The sequence below is a fragment of the Bos indicus genome, chromosome 7, assembly GCF_029378745.1.
Source record: "Bos indicus isolate NIAB-ARS_2022 breed Sahiwal x Tharparkar chromosome 7, NIAB-ARS_B.indTharparkar_mat_pri_1.0, whole genome shotgun sequence".
Taxonomy (NCBI): Eukaryota; Metazoa; Chordata; class Mammalia; order Artiodactyla; family Bovidae; genus Bos; species Bos indicus.
Genome location: NC_091766.1, coordinates 100,089,291 through 100,116,639, shown reverse-complemented (window position 1 = coordinate 100,116,639; position 27,349 = coordinate 100,089,291). Strand labels below are relative to the sequence as shown.

Below are 27,349 nucleotides of genomic sequence, written 5' to 3'. Positions count from 1 at the left end.
TTTAATTTCATGGCTTCAGTCACCATCTGCAGTGATTTTGGAGCCCCCCCAAATAAAGTCTCTCACTATTTCCATTGTTTCCCCATCTATTTGCCATGAAGATATGGGACCAGATGCCATGATCTTAGTTTTCTGAATGCTGAGTTGTAAGCCAGCTTTTTCACTCTCCTCTTTCACTTTCATCAAGAGGCTCCTTAGTTCTTCTTGGCTTTCTGGGAGAAGTGTGGTTTCATCTGCATATCTGAGGTTATTGATATTTCTCCTGGCAATCTTGATTCCAGCTTGTACTTCATCCAGCCCAGTGTTTCTCATGATGTACTCTGCATATAAATTAAATAAGCAGGGTGACAATATACAGCCTTGACATACTCCTTTCCTGATTTGGAACCAATCTATTGTTCCATTCCAGTTCTAACTGTTGCTTCTTGACCTACTTACAGATTTCTGACAGGAGGTAAGTCAGGTTTTCTGGAATTCCCATCTCTTGAAGAATTTTCCACAGCTTGTTTTGATCCACACAATCAAAGGCCTTGCCATAGTCAACAAATTGGAAGTAGATGTTTTTTTCCAGAACTCTCTCACTTTTTTGATGATCCAACAGATGTTGGCAATTTGATCTCTGGTTCCTCTGCCTTTTCTAAATCCAATTTGAACATCTGGAAGTTCTCAGTTTAGGTACTGTTGAAACCTGGCTTGGAGAATTCTGAGCATTACTTTGCTAGCATGTGAGATGAGTGCAACTGTGCGGTAGTTTGAGCTTTCTTTGGAATGGAAAGAAAGGCATTCTTTGGGATGCCTTTCATTGGAATGAAAACTGACCTTTTCAGTCCTGTAGCCACTGCTGTGTTTTCCAAATTTGCTGGCATATTGAGTGCAGCACTTTCACAGCATCATCTTTGAGGATTTGAAATATCTCAGCCGGAATTCCATCACCTCCACTAGCTTTGTTCGTAGTGATTCTTCCTAAGGCCCATCTGACTTCACGTTGGAACGTTATGTCTGGCTCTAGGTGAGTGATCACACCATCATGATTATCTGGTCCGTGAAGATCTTTTTTGTGTAATTCTTCTGTGTTTTCTTACCATCTCTTCTGAAAATCTTCTGCTTCTGTTAGGTCCATACCATTTCTGTCCTTTATTAAGCAGATCTTTGCATGAAATATTCCCTTGGTATCTCTAATTTTCTTGAAGAGATCTCTAGTGTTTCCCATTCTATTGTTTTCCTTTATTTCTTTCCATTGATCACTGAGGAAGGCTCTCTTATCTGTCCTTGCTATTCTTTTGATCTCTGTATTCAAATGGTTATATCTTTCCTTTTCTCCTTTGCCTTTTGCTTCTCTTCTTTTCACAAGTATTTGTAAGCCCTCCTCAGACAACCATTTTGCCTTTTATCATTTCTTTTTCTTGGGTCTGGTCTAGATCACTTCCTTCTGTACAGTGTCACGAACCTCTATCCATAGTTCTTCAGGCACTGTCTACCAGATCTAATCCCTTGAATAAGCTCTTTGATTCATCATAATAAAATATTTGAGGAAATATTTATGGTAAATTTTAAGAGCTCTTATCTTTGTATCTAAAATATAATCAATATCTAAGAATATAGTCAATAAGGAATTTTAAGAACAGTGACTTTCCATAGTCCATGTGTTAAATTAAGACAGTTAACCATCACACAAGTAATATACTATAAAATGTAGGATTTTAGAGTTTCAAGGTACTGCAAAAATTACTGAAACATCTTCATTTTATACTGTGAAATCTGGTCTTTTAGATTAAATAATTTATCCAAATCCTTAAAGCTATTAATAAAATCCAGGTCAGAAGCCAGCTATGCTGACTACATAAAGGCAAAAGTTCATCTTGCATTTTTAAATTTCGGTAACTACCTGGCATTTTCTTTTTCTATAATATCTACACAACATGTGAACTTTGAAAGATATCTGCCAGTTACTTTAACACAGAAGGTCTACTGTGATTTCAGGGGATATACTTTAACACAATTTATGTATACACAGACACACACATTCTTAACAATTCAGAATAAAAAGTTAGGAAAGTATTGTTTTGAAATAAGATTAGATTTTCAATAGATAATTCTCCACATTCTAATGTTATTTTTTATTCTGCTATGTGACTAGAATAAACTTCATTATCTAGACTCACAGAGGGTATATTTCTTAGTCTATTTGGGACCATCATAACAAAATGCCACAGAAGTTTATGTCTTACTTTTCTGGAGGGTGAGAAATCCAAGATCATGGCACTAGCATGGTATTGTCTGGTAAGGGCTTTTTTCCTGGTTCATGGGAGGTGCCTTCTCACTGTGTCCTCACATGTAGGAAAGGGCCAGAGATTTCCATGTGGTCTCTTTTATAAGAACATTATCCCATACATGAATAATACCACATCCTGGGGTTAAGGCTTCAATGTATGAATTTGGGTGAGGAAACAAACATTCTGACCATACAGTTTGTTTACATGTCAGAGGATTTCAGTAGTCTGGACTGCATGGATATATTTCATTAAGTAGGATGTTTTGATTTCCGTTTTTATACATACTCTGTTGTAACCTCCAATCTTGATTCTTGTGAGATGTATGTGTGTGTATTTCAGGAATCTGAAGTGGTGACTGATATAATGAAATGATTGATTGTCCAGAGGAGTATATTTTCTCACAGGAACTTAACCTACCATTGCATTTTCTTTCTTTTTTTTTTTTTTTTGCATTTTCATCATTCCAACAAAATCAACTATTTTACTAGACCATAAAGTTTATGTATTCCTGTCAATGTAGGTAAAGTATTTATGCTTTAACACATTTTTGTTGTTTTTTATTTCTTAATTATAGGTAGATTTTATTTTCTTTTAATTTTCTAAAGCTGTTGTAAATTTATATAAATCCCCCTGCCAACAGATATGTTAATAATGCTTCCGTTCTAAATCCATTTAACAAATTAGGACTATTAATTTATTTAGGTAACAGTTACTAGATAACCCGAACCTCAATTATAGAGGAGAATGTTATCAATTTATTAGTAATCCAAATTGCAGCTAAATATGCTGCCATTTACTTAGCAAACATGATAAAAATTAGCTTGATAGAAGATTCATTTTAATTAAAGTTGACTAGCTAAAATGGAATTATTCATGCATGTTTACTTCTCAAACAAAAGTTTCTGATGACATACTATTTGTAGCTCAGTTTTTAGAGGCATTATTCATCTTTAATATCTATCAATGTATTCTGTTTAGCTATGAGTCAAAAAAAAACAAAAACAAAAAATCTATGCCTACTATACCAGTGGTCACTGGTCTATAATATTTAAGATATTATTGTATTAGAGAAACTACAGAGGATAATGAACATAAAGAGGCTAATATTTAGAAGATGATACATGAAAAATAACAGTTATTTACAGCTTTCTTAAGCAAAATATGAACATAAAATTATCTCAAATTCTAATTCAGTCATTATGAAGTCAGAATTATTTATTTGGTCAACTCTAAATAAGTATAAACATAAGCACACATAAAAAGGTATGAAATCCAAATATAATACTATGACAAGCATGCATTTTCTGAGTCAAGTAGATAAACTAAGATCCTTATCTTAGTAAGTTTTAACATAATAATTTATAAAATTGTAATAATTTATGTTTAATGATTTATGTTCTTAATGACTATGTCCTGAAAGTTGTTCTGGAACATTTAATGGATAGTGGCATGGAAAAGTAGAATTATTCTATATTGTTCCAAAGGCAGGTATTGAAATAAGCATTTCTGAATGATGATCAGATTCTGATTCAAGTGAAGGAGAATGTTTACTTATTAAAGATGCTAAAAATTTTACAAAAAGAGTCATATCTCTGAAATTTAAACAAACCATAGGGGTCATATTCTAGCACACATAAACCAATTAATTGTTTATATGAATTTATCATATAATTAAAAATAATTCATGTATTTTCAGAAGCATAATGTATAAGTTTTGAATAGGCTATAATAAAGCCTATTCAAAAAATCTTATTCATGAAGATTGAGCATGGGATGGGGAGGGAAGTGGGAGGGGGGTTCAGGATAGGGAATACATGTACACTCATGGCAGATCTAAGTCAATGTATGGCAAAACCAATACAATATTGTAAATTAAAATAAATAAGTTAATTAATTAAAAAAAAAAAAAAGGTTGAGCAAATTAGGTGCAACAAAAGGCCAAAGTATGAGAAATGCAAATAAACTTCTAGGCCTTATTAGTTAACAGAAGTACAATAAAAGTAATGGTTATGCTGAACTAGGTTTAGATAAAGCAATATATTGGGGCTTCCCTGGTAGCTCAGCTGGTAAAGAATCTTCCTGCAATACCGGAGACCCCAGTTCAATTCCTGGGTCGGGAACATCCCCTGAAGAAGGGATAGACTACCCACTCCATTATTCATGGGCTTCCCTGGTGGCTCAGACAGTAAAGAATCCACCTGCATTGCGGGAGACCTGAATTTGATCCCTGGGTTGGGAAGATCTCCTGGAGGAGGCATGGCAACCCACTCTAGTACTCTTGCCTGGAGAATTCGATTGACAAGAGGAGCCTGGCAGACGACAGTCCATGGGATCACAAAGAGTCAGAACCTGCTGAGCGACTAAGCACACACAGCACATGTATAGCACACAAAGAAGCAACGTTGATAAACTAGTATGCTCAAGGTTAGAATAATCAGGGTGGTGAGGGACTAGAAAAAGTATCTTATGAGAAGTCATTATATTAATTGAAGATTATGTTAGAAAAGAGAATGTTACAAAATATTTGCCAGGGTTAGTATTTGGGAAATGTGAAGATGTAGAGACAAAGAATAGCTGTTGGGCTTGGGAACTAGTAACAATTTAGACTGTAAATCTGCACATAGCAGAATCACCAAGCTCACAGCTCCCTGAAAGATATAGCTAAAGGCCTGACACTCATTCATAAGTTGTTTTTACAAGAAGCAGACCCTCCTCCAGTTGAAAACTCCTGACCCCAAGAACACAGACCCTAGACTAGTTGAAACCAGAAGACTGATTATGCTAGAAACCTCATCTTGGTGCCAACCAATACAAGAATCAGCCATGAGCTCATGATACCCTGCTCCTTGAACAGTATAAAACTCCTTGCTACACCCACAGGATGGGTCACACAGTCCTGAGAGCAATAGCCCCTTTGTCTGGTAAAGCAATAAAAGCTACACTTTTCTACTTCACCCAAATCTCTCTCCACATTTCTATTCAGCGCTAGTGATAAGAGGTCAAGTTTCAGCAACAGTAATGCTCAGAAGATTACTGGGATTAATATGATTTGGAAACAAAACTGAATCTGCTTTGGTGTGTAAGGTATATGAGTTTTAATACAAGTATAGAGATTCGTGTAACCAACATCACTATCCTCAGGTCACAGAATCATTGTATTACCCCTGGCAACAAACATTATAGCCTTGTCTTATCCAGAATATCATATTAGTAGAATTGTATAGTATGTAACCTTTCGATAGTAGCATCACTCACTCAGCATATTGCTTTTGAAATTCATCCAAGATGCTGTCTGTAGGAATCATTTGTTCCTTTCAAGTTCTAAGAAGCATTCCATTATGTGGATATTCTACTGTTTGTTTATCCATTCACCCTTCAGTGATATCTGGATCATTCTCAATCTTTGGTAATTACAAATAGAGCTGCTATTAATAATTGTGTGCAGGTGTTTGTATAAACAAAAGTTTTCATTTATTAGGACAGATACCTGGAAGTAGGATTGTTGAGTGGTGTGGTACCTATAAGTTTAACTTGTTAAGAAAGTTCCAATCTCTTTTACTGAGTGCTTGTACCATTTTGCATTCTTATCAGCAACATAGGGGCTCATTTGTTCAGTATCCTTGTCAGCACTTTGTCAGCATTTTTCATTTTAGCTCTTCTAGTAGTTGTATAGTGATATCTCTTCTTGGTTTTAATTTGCATTCACTTAAGGGATCATTATCTTGAACATGGTTCCCTATGCTTATTTGCCATCTGTATATTTTCTTTGATGAAGTGTTGTCTCAAGTCAGGTTAACTTCTTTTCCATTGGCACTGGGTGTATTTTCATCCTACATTTGAGGCTTTATTACATGTGACAGGAATATATCATCATTTGAATACTTCTGCATGGCCAGGAAGCTCACAGACCTGCTCACTTCATAAACTTAGATGGCTACTTCTAGGAGTCTGACTAGGGAATGTGCCTTAGCATTCAAATCATCTTCTGAGTCAGCATCTGGGTCTTTCAGTGCACATCTGTATGACTCACTCCAATTATTTCTCTAAATTCTCAGAGACTCCCTGTATAGTCCATAGAAGTATATTTTCTAGTTCTTCAAATATGTAGAACTCATTTGTCTCAGTCTACTGCAAGGCCTTGCTGTTCTTTGGAACTCCACATTCAAGTGGGTATATCTTTACTTTTCTCCTTTGCTTTTCATTTCTCTTCTTCTCACAGCTATTTGTAAGGCCTCCTCAGACAACCATTTCCCCTTTTTGCATTTCTTTTTCTTGGGGATGGTCTTGATCACTGCCTCCTGTACAATGTCATGAACCTCCATCCATAGTTCTTCAGGCACTGTATCAGATCTAATCCCATGAATCCTTTTCTTACTTCCACTGTATAATCCTAAGGGATTTGATTTAGGTCATACTTGAATGGTCTAATGGTTTTCCCTACTTTCTTCAATTTAAGTCTGAATTTGGCAATAAGGGGTTCATGATCTGAGCCACAGTCAGCTCTGGATCTTGTTTCTGCTGACTGTGTAGAGCTTCTCCATCTTTGGCTGCAAAGAATATAATGAATTGATTTCAGTATTGACCATCTAGTCATGTCCGTGTGTAGAGTCTTCTCTTGTGTTGTTGGAAGAGGGTGTTTGCTATGACCAGTGCGTTCTCTTGGCAAAACTCTATTAGCCTTTGCCCTGCTTCATTCTGTACTCCAAGGCCAAATTTGCCTGTTACTCCAGGTATTTCTTGACTTCCTACTTTTGCCTTCCAGTCTCTGAAAATGAAAAGGACATCTTTTTTGGGTATTAGTTCTAGAAGGTCTTAATAGGTCTTCATAGAACTGATTAACTTTAGCTTCTTCAGCATTACTGGTTGGGGCATAGACTTGGATTACTGTGATACTGAATGGATTGACTTGGAAATGAATAGAGATCATTCTGTCATTTTTGGTGTTGGAGAAGACTCTTGAGAGTACCTTGGACTACAAGGAGATCCAACGAGTCCATCTTACAGGAAATCAGTCCTGAATATTCCTTGGAAGGACTGATGCTGAAGCTGAAACTCCAATACTTTGGCCCCTTGATGTGAAGAACTGACTCATTTGAAAAGACCCTGATGTTGGCAAAGATTGAAGGTGGAAGGAGAAGGGGATGACAGAGGGTGAGAGGTTGGATGGCATCACCAACTCAATGGACATGAGTTTGAGTTAACTCCGGGAGTTAGTGATGAATAGGGAGGCCTGGTGTGCTACAGTCCATGGGGTTGCAAAGAGCTGGACACAACGGAGCGACTGAACTGAACTGAACTGAACTGCAGGGCCATTGGTGAAGGGCCAAAAGTCAAAAATACCCAAACCCCCCTAAGTGGCTGTTATTCAGTGTTCCTCCATATTGTTTAGCTATATGTCCATTGGGTAGACTTTCTTTTAACTTTTTCCATCATTGTGTATCATACCATTTCCAAATAACATCATACTCAATTCTGAAACTCTCAGCAGTGAATTTAGGGGGGAGGGGAAGGGTAGGGAAAAAACATCATAGAGTTTAGACATACTACAACAACAAAGCAGGAGAGTCCTAGAAATCTCAATTTTTGGCACCATGAAAAATGAAGTAATGTGCTACTCTATATTACTTTGTTTCCCTCTGCTGTACGCTATAAAGCATATCATTTCCACCTCATCAGTGGCCTCTATTGAGTTTCTCTATTCAAAAATTTCTCTACAGTACTTGCAGCATGATACCTATCCTTGGCTTTCAGATGACTTGATGTCTTTGAAAAATGAAGCCCTTTGGACTAAAACTCAATAACAAGTAGTAGTTTTGTTTTGAGTAGTTGTTAAGGCAGCATTGATGTCCCAAACCCCAGAAGTCTCTTCCAAGTAATGGCTTTCTTGTGTTCCTAGCAACTTAATTCTACATGCTATAATCTAAGTATCTGGGAAGCAAATTAGGCCATTAGACCCTTGTAAATCTCCGGATGCTAATTTTTGCTTAGTGCAGCATTAAAAAATAAAAAAAAAAAAACTGATGAATAGGTAAAAAGAGTCATCCTTTCTCTTAAGCATGGAATTTGATTTCATCAAAATCAATGCCCCACGTGTTTCAGGGCATCTTCTTTTGTAATAAAAAATGATAAATTATTTATTTTCTTAGTGTGAAAAATATTCATGGTTTCCCTGGCCCACTTAATTACTAGTCAAGCTTGCCTAAATTTATAAGCCAAAATATTTTTCATTAGGTAGGTGACTATACTCTTTTTTAATATATTTTTAAAAAATTATTCTTAATTGGAAGATAATTGCTTTACAATGTTGTGTTGGCTTCTGCTATACAACAATATGAATCAGCCATAAGGATACATCTGTCTTCTCCCTCTTGAACCTTCGTCCCAAACTGCCCTTATCCAATCCATCTAGGTTGTCACGGAGCACCAGGCTGAGCTCCCTGGGCCATACAGCAACTTCCCACTAGCTCTCTATTTTACACATGGTAATGTATGCATTTCAGTGCTTCTCTGTCAATTTGTCCCACCCTTTTATTCTCCTACTGTGTCTGTAAGATGGTTCTCTACTTCTCTGTCTCTATTCCTGCCCTGAATATAGGTTCATCAGTCATTTTTATAGATTCCATATGTATGCATTCAGTTCAGTTCAGTTCAGTCACACAGTCGTGTCCGACTCTTTGTGATCCCATGAATCGCAGCACGCCAGGCCTCCCTGTCCATCACCAACTCCCGGAGTTCACTCAGACTCATGTCCATCGAGTCAGTGATGCCATCCAGCCATCTCATCCTCTGTTGTCCCCTTCTCCTCCTGCCCCCAATCCCTCCCAGAATCAGAGTTTTTTCCAATGAATCAACTCTTCACATGAGGTGGCCAAAGTACTGGAGTTTCAGCTTTAGCATCATTCCTTCCAAAGAACACCCAGGACTGATCTCCCTTAGAATGGACTGGTTTTCTCCTTGCAGTCCAAGGGACTCTCAAGAGTCTTCTCCAACACCACAGTTCAAAAGCATCAATTCTTCAGTGCTCAGCTTTCTTCACAGTCCAACTCTCACATCCATAAATGACTACAGGAGAAACCAAATCAGAATTATAATGAGGTCATTTCACAGTGGTCAGAATGGCCATCATCAAAAAATCTACAAACAATAAATGCTGGGGAGGATGTGGAGAAAAGGGAACCCTCTTGCTCTGTTGGTGGGATGTAAACTGATATAGCCACTATGGAGAACAATACGAGGATTCATTTAAAAACTAGGAATAAAACTACCGTATGACCCAGCAATCTCACTACCCTGATATTTCTTTTTTTGAGGAGATAGTTATGATGATACTATCAATCAATGCACTAGCTTACCTTCAGTTGCTATCAAGTCCATATTCTGCCATAATAGGTTTTGTTAGTATACCTGTGAACGTAAATATTCCTGTGGCAAAACAACACATATATATTGAATGACTCCATGAATATCAATGTGTGAAAATTCAAATGTGCCTATCAAGTACCAAGGTGAATCACAAAGAAGACATCAACCAAAGCTATTAAGGGCTAAGTGTCCTGAACTGTTCTTAGGTAAAAATCAGTTACAAATCTTATATATATGTATATATATATATATAAAATACTGCAATTGAGATAATCTAAATGAAAAAAACAATCGAGGTTGAAAATTCATTTTCAAAAAAACAAAATTTATGACCTACTTCAGATGATAAAATCATATTTTAGTTATTTTAATATAAAATCTGCTATAAATTAGAGTTTTAGAAACTATATTGAAATTTTTTAATTAAAAACTTAATTCTTAAAAATTTTGATGAATCCTAATGTCTCAAATTCAGTTCAGTTGCTCAGTTGTGTCTCTTTGAGACACCATGGACTACAGCACTCCAGTCTCCAGTCTTCCCTGTCCATCACCAACTTCCAGAACTTGCTCAAATTCATGTCCATCAAGTTGGTGATGCCATCCAAGCATCTTACCTTCTGTCATCCTCTTCTCTTCCTGCCTTCAGTCTTTCCCAACATAAGGGTCTTTTCCAATGAGTCAGTTGTTCTCATCAGGTGGCCAAAGTATTGGAGTTTCAGCCTCAGCATCCATCCTTCCAATGAATATTTAGGACTGATTTCATTTAAGATTGACTGGTTGGATCTCACTGCAGTCCAAGGGACTCTCAATAATCTTCTCCAATGCCACAGCTCAAAAGCATCAGTTCTTCGACACTCAGCTTTCTTTATAGTCCAACTCTCACATCCATACATGATTACTGGAAAAACCATAGCTTTGACTATGGGACCTTTGTTAGTAATGTCAGCTTTTTAATACGTTGTCTAGGTTCATTATAGCTTTTCTTCCAAGGAGCAAGCATCTTTCAATTTCAGGGCCGCAGTCACCATCTGCAGTGATTTTGGAACCCATGAATATAAAGTCTGTCACTGTTGCCACTGTTTCCCCATCTATTTGCCATGAAGTGATGGGACCAGATGCCCTGATCTTAGTTTTTTGAATGTTGAGGTTGCCATGCCCTCCTCCAGGGGATCTTCCTGACCCAGGGATCAAACCCCTGTCTCTTGCATCTATCTTCAGTGGCAAGTGTGTCCTTCACCACTAGCACCACCAGGGAAGCCAAATGTCTCTAAATAGTGGCTGACTGTTTTATCTATTCAGTTGACTTTTGGTAATACTGACTCTGCAGAACTATTTGCTCTAAGCAAGGTCACAGTTGACCTACATGATGGAACTCCTAATTGCCAATATTTTGCCCTCTCCTTTGGCTCATCAACATTTGAAACAGTTTATTACAACTGTTCCTGGAAGCATTTCCTTCACTTTAGCTTTAAATTCATGATACTCTTTTTGTTTTTCTCCTCCTATAACCGCTCCAATCCCTTTGTAAAATTTCTCTCCTGAGTTACTCTAATAGACTTCTAAGTTGCCTTTATTCTCCATCCCTGAAATCTATGCGCAATGCAGCAGTCAAAGTGAATCTACTAAAATATGGCAGATTCTGATATTTCTTGTCTAAAAACCCTTTGGTGGCGTCCCATCTCTCTAAAGTAAAAGCCAATATCCTTAAAATGATCTGTAAGCAAGTATGTCTTCTAAGTTCCTGTTATTATTTATTTGACTTCATCTCCTATAATTCTCTCTCCTCTTCATTCTGATCAAACCATAGTTGCCAACTTCCTGGTCTACCAGCAATCCAGGCAAGCTCCTACCTCAGGGCTTTACACTTGCTGTTTTCCTTGAGTATAATTTTATTTCCATAGATGTTAGCATTGTTTGTTCTCATTCTTCTATATTGTCACTAAACTGTCATCTCTTCAAAAAGGCCTGCTCTAGGTAACACATTGTTCTCCTGTGCTTGATTATCCCCAACTTCCTTCCCCATATCATTTTATTGCTTTGTATTAGCTACTTTAAATTTTTATTCATTTTGCTTATTCATGTGTCTGATCAGTTATCTATCTAATTTAACAACAGTTTATGTTATGCAAGAATAAAGATTTTCTTTACATGACTACTAGTAGATTAGTACTGCCTAGACAATGAGTAATTGGTATACAATATACACATTAGTTAGATGATTCAATTATTTGCTTTTTCAGACATGATGTATATACCATAATTTGTATGGAAGTGTGCTGGCATGGAGAACTTAATGGTCAGTGAGGGTAAAAGACTTGCACATTATTCCTACTTATCTGTAGCATATTTACTAGTAAAAATAATGGTAATTTTAATGATACTTACAGTTATATATACACTATATACACCACATTTCAAAGAGCTCTTAAATCTGTGACATGATTAAAGCACCAACAATTTTTTTTTTTATAAATAACACCCTTCAACACACAGAATAACTTTATTCCACACATTTTGCTGCACTTTTTAAAGACTGCCTTCCCCTTCTGAAAACATCAAAAGACATTATTTGTTTAACAGGGAGGATTTACTCCATTCTAACTTTGAGGAGATTTTCTTTGCTTGTCTATTTTCTTAGTTTATTTGCTACATTAGTTAATGTTTATAAATATAGCCAACAATTAAGAACATAGTTTTGTTATAGTGATAATCATGGAACTGCAAGTGAAGCAATAAAGAAAATATCATATTAACTAGGCACACTGATTAGGAATATTAGCAGAAAAAAAAAAAAAGAAACATTTTAAGATGTGTCAGGAGGTAAAGTCCATGACTTCCATATGATTGTTCTGCAGTAATTAAAGGCTTATTAAACTTCCTTTATATTGCACAGAATGTCTTTAGATAAATATTTGCTTACAAATTAAGCAATTTTAATTATACCAATTATATCCAACTAATATTGTAAACAACTCCAACATATAAATGTTTAGCTCATGTTTTCTATTTAATAAATGACTAAGAAACCACACATACTTGATAATAATGCTGTGCACTGCAATATTTCTTATAGCACATGGTACTCTACATAAATTTGCGCATTGAGGGTCAGAAAATCCCTTTAGATTGCATAAGAGAAATATAATAATTCCTGTCTTTAGGATGCTGAGACTTCAATACCTTAAGCAATACAATTCTGCATGGTATATAGCTGGATAAAAATTGCACTCTGCCTAACTCTGTTTAACATATTCTTGATTGCATTATATTTGGACTAACGACAGGCTTCCACGTGTTCCACAATTGCTCACAGCACCGGCGGTTTTTGCTTTTTTGTTGTTGTTCTTCAGAAACACCACCTCTATATACTGGCTCTTTTGCCATTGTGTCCATTTCTTATTAAGGACAGCTTTGCTTTACTCTAGTTCTTAATTTTATCTACAGTACAGCATTATGATAATGATTTAACATTTCTGAAAGTCCACAGTCTTCAGAAATATTCTTCATTACTTTATGTTTACAAAGTACGAGAGATAAACTTTTGGTCTGGTACATATAAGCGACTGAAAGGAAAGTGCTAATTATTAATGAGCTTGGATTTTCCCTTTTGCTCAGAATTAAATGTCATAGGCCATTTAAATAATAATGTTATGAAAGATACAGTTAATGAAGTTATATTTGCATTTCTCCTTAGACATTAAGGATTATGCTTGCTGTAAATTTCTCATTTTAATGCTCAGATAAAAATCTTTTTATTATCATTTTGCTATCCAATACTAGCACTCTCTGAGACACTCCCAACACTAAATTAGTTTAATAGGCTCAAGAATTGAAGGAAAAAATACAATAAAAGTAGATAAAGTGTCTATTTTGCTCACTGTTGATTTTATATTCTCTAAACCAGTACATGGTACATGGGATGAACTGTATAAATTTTGACTAATGAATAAATACCAGCTATATGTTAATAGATTGGCTTAACTTGGTTTTCCCAAATGGTACTGATGGTAAAGAACCCCCATGCCAGTGCAGGAGAAGTTAAAAGATGTGGTTTCGATCATCCCTGGGGCAAGAGCATAGCAACTCACTCCAGTATTCTTGCCTGGAGAAAACTATGGACAGAGGAACTTGGCGGGCTACAGTCCAAAGGGTCACAAAAAGTCGGACACAACTGAAGCAACTTAGCATGCTAAGAGAGATAAAAAGATGGTAAGAGAGTTGTTATTACTGTTTAGTCACTAAGTTGTATCCGACTCTTTTGCAACCCCATGGATTGTAGCCTGCCAGGCGCTTTTGTCCATGGGATTTCCCAGACAATAATGCTGGAGTGGGTTGCCATTTCTTTCTCTAGGGGATCTTCCAGACCCAGGGATCGAACCTGAGGATTCTTTACTTCTGAGCCACCAGGGAAGGCCCTAAGAGAACTGAGGGAAGATGAATAAATTTCAGTCAAAATCAGAAAAACCTAAAACAAAAACATATGTAGTAATGCACAAATCATAAGGCTGAATGTGGGACATTATTAGAAGTGTCTTTTTTAAGAAATAAATAGTTTTGATGCATTTTATGTACTATATAGAGTAGGACTGAAGGAGAATACCAGGCAATGCATGGTCTTAGAACTTTAGTTAAAGTAAGGAAAATCACTGTATACAGCCAGAAGAATTTGGAAGTGTTAACGCTTATTGTAGTTTATGTCCAAAGGCTGTTTTCTCCAACTTCACCTGAATTGTGACTAAAGTCCAAGGTTAGAGAAAAAGTGCCTAGAAATCAAAATGTGGATAGTCTCTAATAAGTGACTCGACCATTTTTGTATCAAGCTGCTTTAAAAGGTGCTAGAACCAGTCCCATCATCATCATGGTACTCATCCCCCAAACAGTACAGTGGAATGGCTGGAAGAAAGAAGGCCAGATCTTGGAAGGAGCTGTCAGTTTGGTTAGGACTGAGATAGGCATGGAGGCAAGTTCTGGTAGCATCTTCTACATCAAGAAACTGCCTAGTAGAGTCCCACATTGGGCTTTCCCAGGTACTCACAGAAACATGCCCAAGTGAAATGCATGCAGAATCCTGCCTTTGTCGGGCTTTGGAGAGATAAGAAAGGCTTCCTCAGTGATCAATGAAAAGAAATAGAGGAAAACAATAGAATGGGAAAAACTAGAGATCTCTTCAAGAAAATTAGAGATACCGAGGGAACATTTCATGCAAAGATGGGCTCAATAAAGGACAGAAATGGTAGGGACCTAACAGAAGAAGATATTAAGAACAGATGGCAAGAATGCACAGAAAAACTGGACAAAAAAGATCTTCACAACCCAGATAATCATGATGGTGTGATCACTAACCTAGAGCCAGACATCCTAGAATATGAAGTCAAGTGGGCCTTAGGAAGCATCACTAAGAACAGGGCTAGTGGAGGTGCTGGAATTCCAGTTGAGCTATTCCAAATCCTGAAAGATGATGCTGTGAAAGTGCTGCACTCAATATGCCAACAAATTTGGAAAACTCAGCAGTGGCCACAGGACTGGAAAAGGTCAGTTTTCATTCCAATCCCAAAGAAAGACAATGCTAAAAAATGCTCAAACTACCACACAATTGCACTCATCTCACACACTAATAAAGTAATGTTGAAAATTCTCCAAGCCAGACTTCAGCAATACATGAACTTCCAGATGTTCAAGCTGGTTTTAGAAAAGGCAGAGGAACCAGAGATCAAATTGCCAACATCTGCTGGATCATGGAAAAAGCAAAAGATTTCCAGAAAAACATCTATTTCTGCTTTATTGACTATGCCAAAGCCTTTGACTGTGTGGATCACAATAAACTGTGGAAAATTCTGAAAGAGATGGGCATACCAGACCACCTGACCTGCCTCTTGAGAAACCTGTATGCAGGTCAGGAAGCAACAATTAGAATTGGACATGAAACAACAGACTGATTCCAAATAGGAAAAGAGTACATCAAGGCTGTGACAATCCCAGCTTATTTAACTTATATCCAGAGTACATCATGAGAATCAATAATCAAGATTGCTGGGAGAAGTATCAATAACCTCAGATATGCAGATGACACCACCTTTATGGCAGAAAGTGAAGAAAAACTAAAGAGCCTCTTGATGAAAGTGAAATAGGAGAGTGAAAAAGTTGGCTTAAAGCTCAACAGTCAGAAAACGAAGATCATGACATCTGGTCCCATCACTTTATGGCAAATAGATGGGGAATCAGCAGAAACAGTGGCTAACTTTATTTTTCTGGGCTCCAAAATCACTGCAGATGATGACTGCAGTCATGAAATTAAGACGCTTACTCCTTGCAAGGAATATTATGACCAACCTAGACAGCATATTAAAAAGCAGAGACATTACTTTGCCAACAAAGGTCCGTCTAGTCAAGGCTATGGTTTTTCCAGTGGTCATGTATGGATGTGAGAGTTGGACTATAAAGAAAGCTGAGCACCGAAGAATTGATGCTTTTAAACTGTGGTGTGGAGAAGACTCTTGAGAGTCCCTTGGACTGCAAGGAAATCAAACCAGTCCATCCTAAAGGAAATCAGTCCTGAATATTCATTAGAAGGACTGATGCTGAAGCTGAAACTCCAATACTTTGGCCACCTGATGCAAAGAGCTGACTCATTTAAAAAGATCTTGATGCTGAAAAAGATTGAGGGCAGGAGGAGAAGGGGACAACAGAGGATGAGATGGCTGGATGGCATCACTGACTCAATGGACACGGGTTTGGATGGACTCTGGGCATTGGTGATGGACAGGGAGGCCTGGCATGCTGTGATTCATGTGATTGCAAAGAGTCAGACACGACTGAGAGACTGGACTGAACTGAACTGAACTGAAAGCCAGTCAGTGTTAGTCTGAAAATAGCAAGAGTCCCAGAGGATTACCAACGTGCCACGTTCAAGATTGAAGGTAGGAGGAGAAGGGGACAACAGAGGATGAGATGGCTGGATGGCATCACCAACTCAATGGACATGAGTTTGAGTAAACTCCAGGAGTTGGTGATGGACAGGGAGGCCTCTTGTGCTGCAGTCCATGGGTTTGCAAAGAGCCCGCCACAACTGAGGGACTGAACTGCACTGAAGTTCAAGTAAGAGCACCTTTTCACTTTTCCTTTCCCTCTTCCTCCTCCTTCAACATCTGTGAATCTAATGCCTTAAAGACAGCTGATTCAGTTCAGTTCAGTCACTCTATGCAGTCCACTTCCTATCTCCTGACTTCTAATAGCGTCTGAGGGGCACAGCGATCACTGAAAATGGATGCAGTTGAGTTCTGAATAATAGACTAAGATCCTCCTAATAATCTAAAAAGTATGGAGTTTAGACAAAATGGCAGTCAACGCATTCATGGGAATTTAAAAGACATCATTGAGTTTCATGTGTAACTTTACAAGACTTCTCAGGAAACTGGACAGATGTTTCTCCATTATTTGACCCAAGATTAGCACATAAACGGAACCCGGGCTCTGCATAAAAGAATTTGTGTTTAAATGTTTCTTTTTCTCACAACAAATAGGTAAGCAGAACATAGAGGATACGTGGATTGATAAAGGGATCTGAGACATTCCTTCTGTAAAACTATTCTTCAGTGTTTCTGCATTTTTATCCGTGATAAAATATGCAATAATAGAAGCATTTTATAAGTGTTTTAGAGAACTATCTTGTACCTGAGTTTTGTCACATGCTTTCAGTGATGTGTTTTTGTTTCCCTACTTAATTATATTGGTGCCAAGTTAAAATTCTTTAGTATTTTAAGCAAATAAAAGCAAAAGTTGCTTTAATGTTTAAATGAAATGATGCCTTGGCCTCTAGTGAAGGTCAAAGGATGTCTCTATGTGCCAAATTTAAAGGTTTTTCAATACATCTTCACTTACATACTTTTTACATTCATCTTCACATAAAGTACTACATTCATATCTTTAAGTTGTTTTACGTGTTTTTGTTTTGTAATTTTTGGCAAAACATAAATTAAACTATACCCATTATTTTCAACTGACTTTTTAAAAAAGTGACAACACTGTACATGTGACAGTTTTTTGTGTACATGCACCAGGAGTCCATAATACACATATATAGACATCTGTAGGTATACACAACCTGTTTGTTTATAATGCAAATAAATTTAAAAATACTTTTTTAAAATGTCCTTAATGTTTCACAGGGGGTTCGCAGGTGGCTCTAGTGGTAAAGTACCTGCCTGCCAATGCAGGAGAGATAAGAGATGCAGGTTCAATCCCTGAGTCAGGAAGATTCCCTGGAGAAGGAAATGGCGATCCACTCCAGTATTCTTACCTGGAGAATTCCATAGACAGAGCAACCTAGCAGCCTACAATCCATAGGCTCACAATGCGTCAGACATGACTGAAGTGACTTAGCATGCATGCGCACAGGCAGTGTCTGACAGAAGGGATTTCTGCAACTTGATCATCTTATCTCCCTTCCTGATCATGTGGACTCTGCGTGACACTGATGAGTAAATGTAGGCTCATCAGTTGTGCCAAATGTAGAATATACCACTTTGGTGGGCTGTGGAGGCAGGAGGTATGCTGTGGTCTGAATGTTTCCCAAAACTCCTATGTTGAAATCATCACCCACATGGTGAAGTGTTTAAGTGCGGGGCCTTTGGAAGGTGAGTAGGTCAAGAAGCTCGGCCAATGGGGCTCTGCCTGTGAAATTAAATTCCTTATTAAAGAGACCCCAGACTAGCTAGCTAGTCTCTTCTGCAATGTGATGCTGCAGTGACAAGATGGCCCTGTCCTGGAGGAAGCAGACTCTCAGCAGACACTGGGAAGTGCCAGTGTCATCCAGTGGATTTCCCAGCCTCCAAAACTGTGAGAAATAAATTTCTTCTATTTTTAAATCTCTCAGGTTATTATATTTCTTTATAGCCGTCTCTTTGTTCATTTGTTTTTTTCTTTCCACCAAAGTGTTTGGCAGACTAGCAACAAAATTTATTTCCATTTTCTTTTTTTGACCACTGACTTATTTGCAATTATATTGTTCTTAAATTTCCAAGCATATGATCATACTCTAGAAATATTTTTTTGAATCTGTATATTAATTCCTTTGTTCTCAGAGAATATGTTCTATACATAAATTTTCATCCTTTTACTTTCAATAAGAGTTGTTTTTTGGCTTAGACTATAGTATATTATGGTAAAAGTCACTTGTGTATCTATATAATGTTTTTTCTACTATTGATAACTTTTGTTAACTATACAGCCGTTGTGCCAGTTCTGCCCATGCTATTGTTCAAATCTCTTATATTCTCACTGAATTTTTTCTGAATTTTCATTATCAGTTTTTGAGAACAGTGTCTTAAAATAGTCTCTTATTTTTGAGGATTGTATAGTTCTCATTTTAGTGTCACCATTTTTCTCTTTTGTATTTTATGAGTGTATTGTTTGTTGCATTTAATTGTACATTTAAATTCAGGAAGCAGGACTATTTTAATATTATGAAAATCTCTTTTTCTCAAATAGTACTTTTTTCATTCAAATCTGTTCCATTTGATACTATAATACTTTAAGTATTGCATATTATGTTTTTTGAACATATTTTTACTTTCAATATTTTTTGTATATCTGTGTAAGATAAATCTCTTAGAAGTGTATAGTAAGCTCTGCCTTATTTTCAATCAACTGTGGCCATCTTTGTCTTTTAAATGAGGTTTTTATATTCATATATCTTACATAATTATTGATACAGTATGTTTGAATCAGCAGTGTGCTGCTAAATGTTCAAGAATCACCTTTCAAAAACATATGTATACATATATAATCTATATATTTATATATAATTTATGTTGTAGACCTTACTGATATATAATATATGTAGAAGATAATTTTAAGTAACACTAAATTTTAATGCTAAGCTATACAAAACAATAAATCCCACAAACCCAATTTTTTCTTATTAAATGCCATCATTGCTGCTGCTGCTAAGTTGCTTCAGTCGTATCCGACTCTGTGCGACCCCAGAGACGGCAGCCCACCAGTCTCTGCCATCTCTGGGATTCTCCAGGCAAGAACACTGGAGTGGGTTGCCATTTCCTTCTCCAATGCATGAAAGTGAAAGTGAAGTCGCTCAGTTGTGTCCAACTCTTTGTGACCCCATGGACTGCAGCCCACCAGGCTCCTCCATCCATGGGGTTTTCCAGGCAAGAGTACTGGAGTGGGGTGCCATTTCCTTCTCCATCATTGCTTTTTACCAAACTATTGTTATCTATAGCCAAACTATAATTGCAAATGAAGAACAAGTGTATTTCTAATAATAATGTCTATTGATATTTTTGACAGAAGTGTAAGAAAAAGCATATGTCCCAACTTCACTCTTCTATGTTAGAAACAGCTTCTTTACTGAATTAAACGATAGCTTTTTTAAATTTTTTTTTTTAATGTTGGAAGAACATTTACTTAAAGTTTTGTGCTGTTTACAAGGCACTAGTTACAGACAGGATATACTTTTAAGTTTAATTTTGTTATTGTCACTTTTAAAGTTTGGACATCCAAGACAATGAATCAAGCCTTAATTTGTACCATTTGTCACTTTTTGTGATATAAATATGACATAACTGACCATGTTGCAAAGAAAAGTGTAGTTGTAGACCATTTAATAGAACATTTCCACCAAACATAACTCAAAGTTACAATTAATATTAAAACACAGTAAAATAATCCAGAATTGTAGGGTCTAAGTTATGTAAGACTCTCCTTGACATTTTCCTGTTTTTATAATGTAAACGAGAGATAGATTACTGACCTTTTCTTAATGTGACATTTTTTCCTGCATATCCTACCATGTTGCATATCGTAAAGAAAATACTGTAAAATTTGAATTTGGATGTAAGAACTTTATTATACATCCAGTCAGGTGAAAGAAATTTCCCATGGAATCAGTGCAGTGTGGTCTGTCACAGAACATCATGAGCTCCTTGAAAATAGACCTACTATAACTGTATTTGCTCCTCCCTTATTTTTTAAAGATATAATCTTGTTCTGCTAAAACGGCATTAAGTGTGAGAGATACAACAGAGACATTTATTTTTTTAGGGCCAAGTACATTTGTAATATTGTTTTAGTCTACAAAACAGCTTATTAGCCATTTGTCAGTTGAGCCTCTGTGATTAGATATTTAATTTTATGATGATTACCTTCCTTTCCCAATAAACAAAATAATTAGAGAAAAGAGTGAAGTCACAATCCATTTAATACTCATAAAACCTTCCTGCTGATACAGGTTTAGAACTGGGCAACTGTAGTAGCTATAATCTTGCTTTTAGAGTAATTGCAGTTTAAATGTGATCTCAGAGCAGAACAACCCTAGTAATTAACCACCTTGCTTTTAGAAAACCTTTTTATCAGTATGTCTTTGAAGCATAACTAAAAGGAAATAAAATAATGTTCAGCATACTTTTTTTTTTTTTTTTCCTGAAGTGGTTTGTCCCAATTAATTTGCTGAATATAGGACATCCAATGAACCAGAGTGTTCATGTTATTTTAAGGCACTAAAAACATAGCTTTGTTTGGTGAACTTTATATTCCTTTCAGCCAAAAGAAAATTATTGTTATCAACCGTGTTCATAAAGTTTGTGCTTTTTTGAGTGTTTTATGGAAGATTTTATGATCTTTTACTCTTACTAGCCTTGAAAATGAGGCTAATGCTACATTCCCATTTTATTCAGTGCTTCAAAATATATTTCTTTGTGTTTCCTCTGAAAACAACTGAAGATTATGTTTTGGTCATCACTTGTATGACAGTGAATGAATAGGTCATACTGGATGAGACAAAGCCCATGTTCCGCCTCTGCCGCGTCTGCACCTGGACTTGGGTTATTCCAAAGGCAGTGCTGCTCCTGCCCGCCAAGTGTCCTGTGTCAGGCATTCTATCTAAGGCTACCGTTCCGAATCAATATCCCCAGAGCTAATGACTTCAAATGAGTTAACAAAATATACTACATTAAGGATTAAAGGGATTATTTTAAGACTTTTTTTTTAAATTATAGATCAGGAGATATTCCCTTTGTTATCATATACATTCATAAGTATTTTTAAGACAAGTCAGTAAATAAAATGGTGGAATCCCCTACAGAGAAGACGATAATGATAGCCAGATACAATTCTTTTTCTTCTCTTTAGGATTTAAGATGTAGGCATCCTCTGCCCTCTAACAGAGATATTACAAAGTGTACTTGCTAGCCAGTCTCTTTAAGTCATGGTTAACAGTTTCAGATATGCAAAGGTAGAGTAAGCATTGCCACTGGGAAAATGAACAATTTCTTGACCCATAAAAGAGTTATGCAAGAACTTTGTGACTGAGAGAACCAAACGTATAATCCATGGAACTTATAAAAATCTCTGTCTCAGAAACAGACTCACAGACTTAGAGAAACAATTTATGGATGCCAGGGTGAAGGATTGGGGGAAGGGATAGTTAGGGAGTGTGGAATGGACATGTACACACTTCTGTATTTTGAATGTATAACCAACAAGCACTTACTGTATCGCACATGGAATTCTGCTCAATGTTATGTGGCAGCCTGAATGGGCAGCGAGTTGGGGGAGAATGGATACATGAATATGTATATGTATATGTGTGGCTCTGTCCCTGTCCCTTTGCTGTTCACCTGAACATTGTTAATCGGCTCAGCTATACCCCTATATGTGGCAACCCACTCCAGTATTCTTGCCTGGAAAATCCCATGGACAGAGGAGCCTGGTAGGCTACAGTCCATGGGGTTGCAAAGAGTCGGACACGACTGAGCGACTTCACTTTCACTATACCACTATACAAAATAAACACTTTTTTCTTTTAATTTGTTTCTTAACTCACAAATTCTTTCTCCTTCCAACTGTCTATGATTTTCACTGTCCAGTACCTAGAAAATCTTTGTTCCAGACTGGGTTCTCACAGACAACTCAGAGCTTTCATCTCACCCCTTGAACTTCACCTGCTTTCATACATTCTGTATGCTAAGAATTTCTAGCTCTTCCTTTGCTCACTCAACTTTTCTCTATAGAATACACCAGCACTTTCTGTTATTTCTCTTCCTCTCACTTTTCTACCAACCCTCCATCACAGAAGGCCCAAACCCTGTTAGCAGACTTCAAAACAGAAGCAACTGAGTAGAAAGTTTAGAAGATAGGAAAAGGGAAAATGCATTTGTTAATATACATTTCTTATGAAGGCCATTTTGGGAGTGGGTAGGGTGTGTGTTGGTTTTATGAAGTGGAGTTGTAAATTAAAAAATAGAAAGTGAAACTCAGTCATGTCTGACTCTCCAACCCCATGGACTATACAGTCCATGGGATTCTCCAGGCCAGAATACTGGAGTGGGTAGCCTTTCCCTTCTCCAGAGGATCTTCCCAACCCAGGGATCAACCCAGGTTTCCCACACTGCAGGTAGAATCTTTACCAGCTGAGCCACAAGGGAAGCCCAAGAATACTGGAGGGCTTAGCCTATCTATCCCTTCTCCAGTGGCTCTTCCCGACCCAGGAATCGAACCAGGGTCTCCTTCATTGCAGGCGGATCTTTACCAATTGAGCTATCAGGGAAGATAGAAGAAGGCTACCAATCTGGGGGATAATAGTAGGAATGACTAATTTTCATACAGCCAAGGGAAAGAGTGCCTTGGTTAGTGTCCTTTCATCATCATGCAAAATCAAAATTTGGCTTCTAATTTCTGTGAACATATACTGGACTTTGGAAACCTGTTCTCAGTAAAACAAAACATGTAAAACAGTTAATCAGTTACTTTTTGACCTGATAGCACCTGATAGCAACATACCATAAGGGAGAGAACAAGATTTGAGGCCAAAAGATTTGGTTTTAATTGGGCCATTTTTCCATGTTAGCTGTGTAAATTCAAGTTTCTATTAATTGTTCGAGCATTTTTCTTACATATAATGAGATTTCTCATTAACCTTGTAGAGTCACTGTGAGAATTAGACATACTATATATCAAGCACCTGACAGAGTGTCTGACAGTATGTACTTGATGGATGACACTAAAATTTCTTTATGTATTTAGTTTTTTGATTAGTTAAATATCCAGTGTATGTGTAATGTTGTTTATGTAATCAGTAATTAATAATGGAAAATGCGACTGATATAAGACATGGATACAATAGTAAAGAATGCATTTGTTTATTACCTTTACAATGTTTTGCCTTTTGTTACTGGAAGAAATCCCAAATGTCTAATGGAAATCTGAAAAGAAAAAAAATAAAAGGAAAAAGTGAGCTTGTTAGAAACGACTAATCAAACATTGTGCAATAACTGCCACTGTTATAGCTGTAAACACGTTGGTAAAAGCTGACACAAGACTTCTTAAATTATGAATGTGATTAAGCCAATGATCATTATGAGAACATTAATTAATACTGCCACTTTGGGCCACATGACTCAGCTTTGTCTAATAAGCTTCATAGGTCAAAAGCTCTCAAATGAGATAACCAGAAATTCCTGAGCAGGTGATCACATGAACATTCAAAGTCAGTGATGCAGTTCAATATGAAATTAAACTCCATATTTACACACATATCTTTTATTAGACATGTATTTTCTCAAATTATGGAAAATATTGAAAAACTTGAATGAAACTATACATGTTATCTGTTTAAAGAATACCTTCATGAATTTTTGTGGTAAAAATGTTGTTTTCTGAGCTTGAGTAACCAACCAGATTTTCCCCACCAAAATTATCCTTATTGTTTTAGATTAGCAGGATGCTGTTGTTCAGTTCTAATCTTTCAGTGTCATGATCATTGAATACAATAAAAAATAAACACATTTTTTAAGATGTTTCTCCAGTTAGTTGGGTAAACATTAAACCTATACCTTGAAACAGTTGAAAATATTGAAAATACAGAGATGTTACTGGTTTTAAGTGAAATTCAGAGAGAGAAACAGCATGAACTTTTTCCAAAATATATTTTCATTTGGGGGAATATATTTGTATTGCCTCACATGGTCTGAATTTCTATCCCACATTAGTTTATGATTAACCTTATGACTAAACATATTTTTAAAAGTATGGTTTGAATAAGTTATCTGGAAAAATAGCTCTATTTGGCAAATGAGTTAAAAGCTTGAGTTAAAGAATAAATAAGGTTCATCTCCTTCAATTAAACACCCTCCACTAGCTGAAGCCCAGGTCTAAAACTATATGTGAGCATTAGTAGGTGCTCAGTTAATACTTTTTTAAAATGTTACCATTCTCTATTTTTATTGACATATAGTTGAGTTGCAGTGTTCTGCTAATTTTGCAAACTATTACATTTTTAGAATATGGAGAAGGAAATGGCAACCCACTGTGGTATTCTTACCTAAAATATCCCGTGGACATAGGAGCCTGGCCGGCTACAGTCCACGGAGATGCCAAACATGACTTAGTGACTTAACCACCACATTTAGAATAAATTTTATTAACTTTTAATTATCTTTCAAAATGTAGCATTATCTCTCATTTTAAGCACCTTTTTGAACAATATCTGTGTTCAAATATTAAGGAAATTTTAAAAATTAATAGCCTATCAAATATAAACTCAAATGTTGAAGATGTTTTTTTTACCCCAAAGTACTCTGACCATAGGAACATTTACTTTCTTAATTTTAACAGTCTGTATGAGTTGTAGTAATCACATTCTATATAACCTTATTTAGAACATGAAAATACAGGGAAGATATTTGTAAGTAACTTTGGGATTACTACACTGTCAAATCATAATTAAGTTGATCCAGTTTAGAAATAAAAGAAAATGTCTTTGAATTGGTAGTCTTGTAAAGTCTTAAAGGGAGTTGTTTAAGTATACACACACTATTTCTTTCTTCAAATCACCTGGTGCAGTATTCTGTCTGCAAAAAACAAAAGGGTAAAATGTGTACTTAGGGTGACCCCAGGGAATGATCCTAGCATATCATCCAAAATCTGTGCCCTCCCAAGTGTGTAAATTTGGGATTCAGCTTCTCAATTTCTACAAAATAGCCTGTTGTTTTCACTGGAATTGAATTGAATCTATAAATCAATTTGAAGAAATTGACATATGAAGAATGTTCTTTCAAATCAGTAACATATTTTTGTTCTAAATTTCTCTCAGTAAGGTCATTTATATTTTGGTAAATCTGGCTAAGCGTATGACTTTTTATGACTTTGCTGTCAAGGTAAAAATAATTTTTTTAATTTTATATTTCAATTGTATACTGCTAATAATACAGAGATATTAATGTTTTTTAAGTTTTGACCTCAAACTCTGTGAACCTTAAAGATTTTCTGTGAACTATTATGTTGAATGAAAACAGATTAATATTTTCCAAGTTTATACATATATTTTTCTTTTTGTCACTATACTAAAATCTCTATAATGTTGGATGTGGAACTGAACAGTTGATAGCCTTGATTAATGCCTAACTTCAATTGATTTAAATGGTTCAGTAATTTACCAATTATTGAATAAGTTAGCTATAGCATCTTTTAAATGTCCATTTTTAGATTGAGGAAACTTTCTTCTAATCCAAATCTGTTAAGACTTCATTTCTTCTTTTCATGTGTGAATGTTGGATTTTTCCATTGCCTTTTCTGTCTCTAATGAGACAAGTCTTTTATTTTTTCCCTAATGCTGTTCAATTATATAATTGAACTTCAAAAAAAATTTTTTTAATTAATTGTATTTTATTTTTAAACTTTACATAATTGTATTAGTTTTGCCAAATATCAAAATGAATCCACCACAGGTATACATGTGAACTTCAAAAATTTTTAAGCTTGTATTTCTGAGAAGAACACACTTGTTCATAATATATGTTCTTTTTTTGCCTATAACTGAGAGCAAGTTGCTAATCATCTTTTGATTTGGGGAGAGTGGAGGAGGATTTGAATCTTTGTAGCCTGCCATCTGATTATTAGAAAAGAAAATATCTGAAGGGCTTCACGAATGAAGTTTATGGCATAAAGATAAATATTTGGGAAAATGGTGTAAGATTCTAATTTATTTCAGTGAAAGAAATTAAATAGTGGGCATTAACAGGGGAGGGGCAAAATGTTTATTTAAAGAAAGGTATTGTTGTCCCTGATGGAAGATATTATTTTACCAAACCAACTCATTAATCTGCAACTTGGAAAAGCTAGAATCCTGGTTAAATTTTAGAATCTATTTATGGAAAATATGAAACAATAATGACAACAAGACAGATGCTTCTCCTTCAGTGTAAAACTCGGGAGGCACCTTCCCCAAGATTCCTCTGTATCAAGAGAAAGCTCAAAATACATCCCTGGATCAGTGAGAGATAGAAAGGGTCTGAGATACCTCACAGGTTGCTTATGACCTAGAGTACTATAGAAGACTATCTAAAGATTTCTGCTAAAGAAGTATGGAAGCATCTTTGAGAGGACCAGGGGATCTAAGAAGGCAGGAGGCTCAGTGACCTGCATAGAAACAAAATGGTTTCACAGAAATGTCAGTCAAAGCCAGCAGTGAAAGAATATGATGACTATCTGTTGCCCTTCTCTGTTCAAATTACCCAGCACTTCAAGTACAAGGAAATAAAAAGGAAGAATAAGAAATATGTCATTCACTGAAAAAAATTCAGCATTCACTGATTTATTTGCACTGATAAAATTAAGTTGCTGCCACTAAATGAACTAGCACATTAAGGTCAATATTATATTTAACTATTAAAAAAATGAAGCTAGCTTTATTTAAATACATATTT

At 36.2% G+C, this 27,349-nt stretch overlaps 1 long non-coding RNA gene across 1 annotated transcript in view; it reads right to left on the bottom strand.

Moving 5' to 3' along the window:
* LOC139183942 (uncharacterized) overlaps positions 1-27,349 on the bottom strand; it is a 141,287-nt gene that overhangs the window by 69,140 nt on the left and 44,798 nt on the right. The window contains exon 2 of the long non-coding RNA XR_011567424.1: positions 23,793-23,848. This is a non-coding gene — a long non-coding RNA (uncharacterized lncRNA). The remainder of the gene's footprint in view (positions 1-23,792; positions 23,849-27,349) is intronic.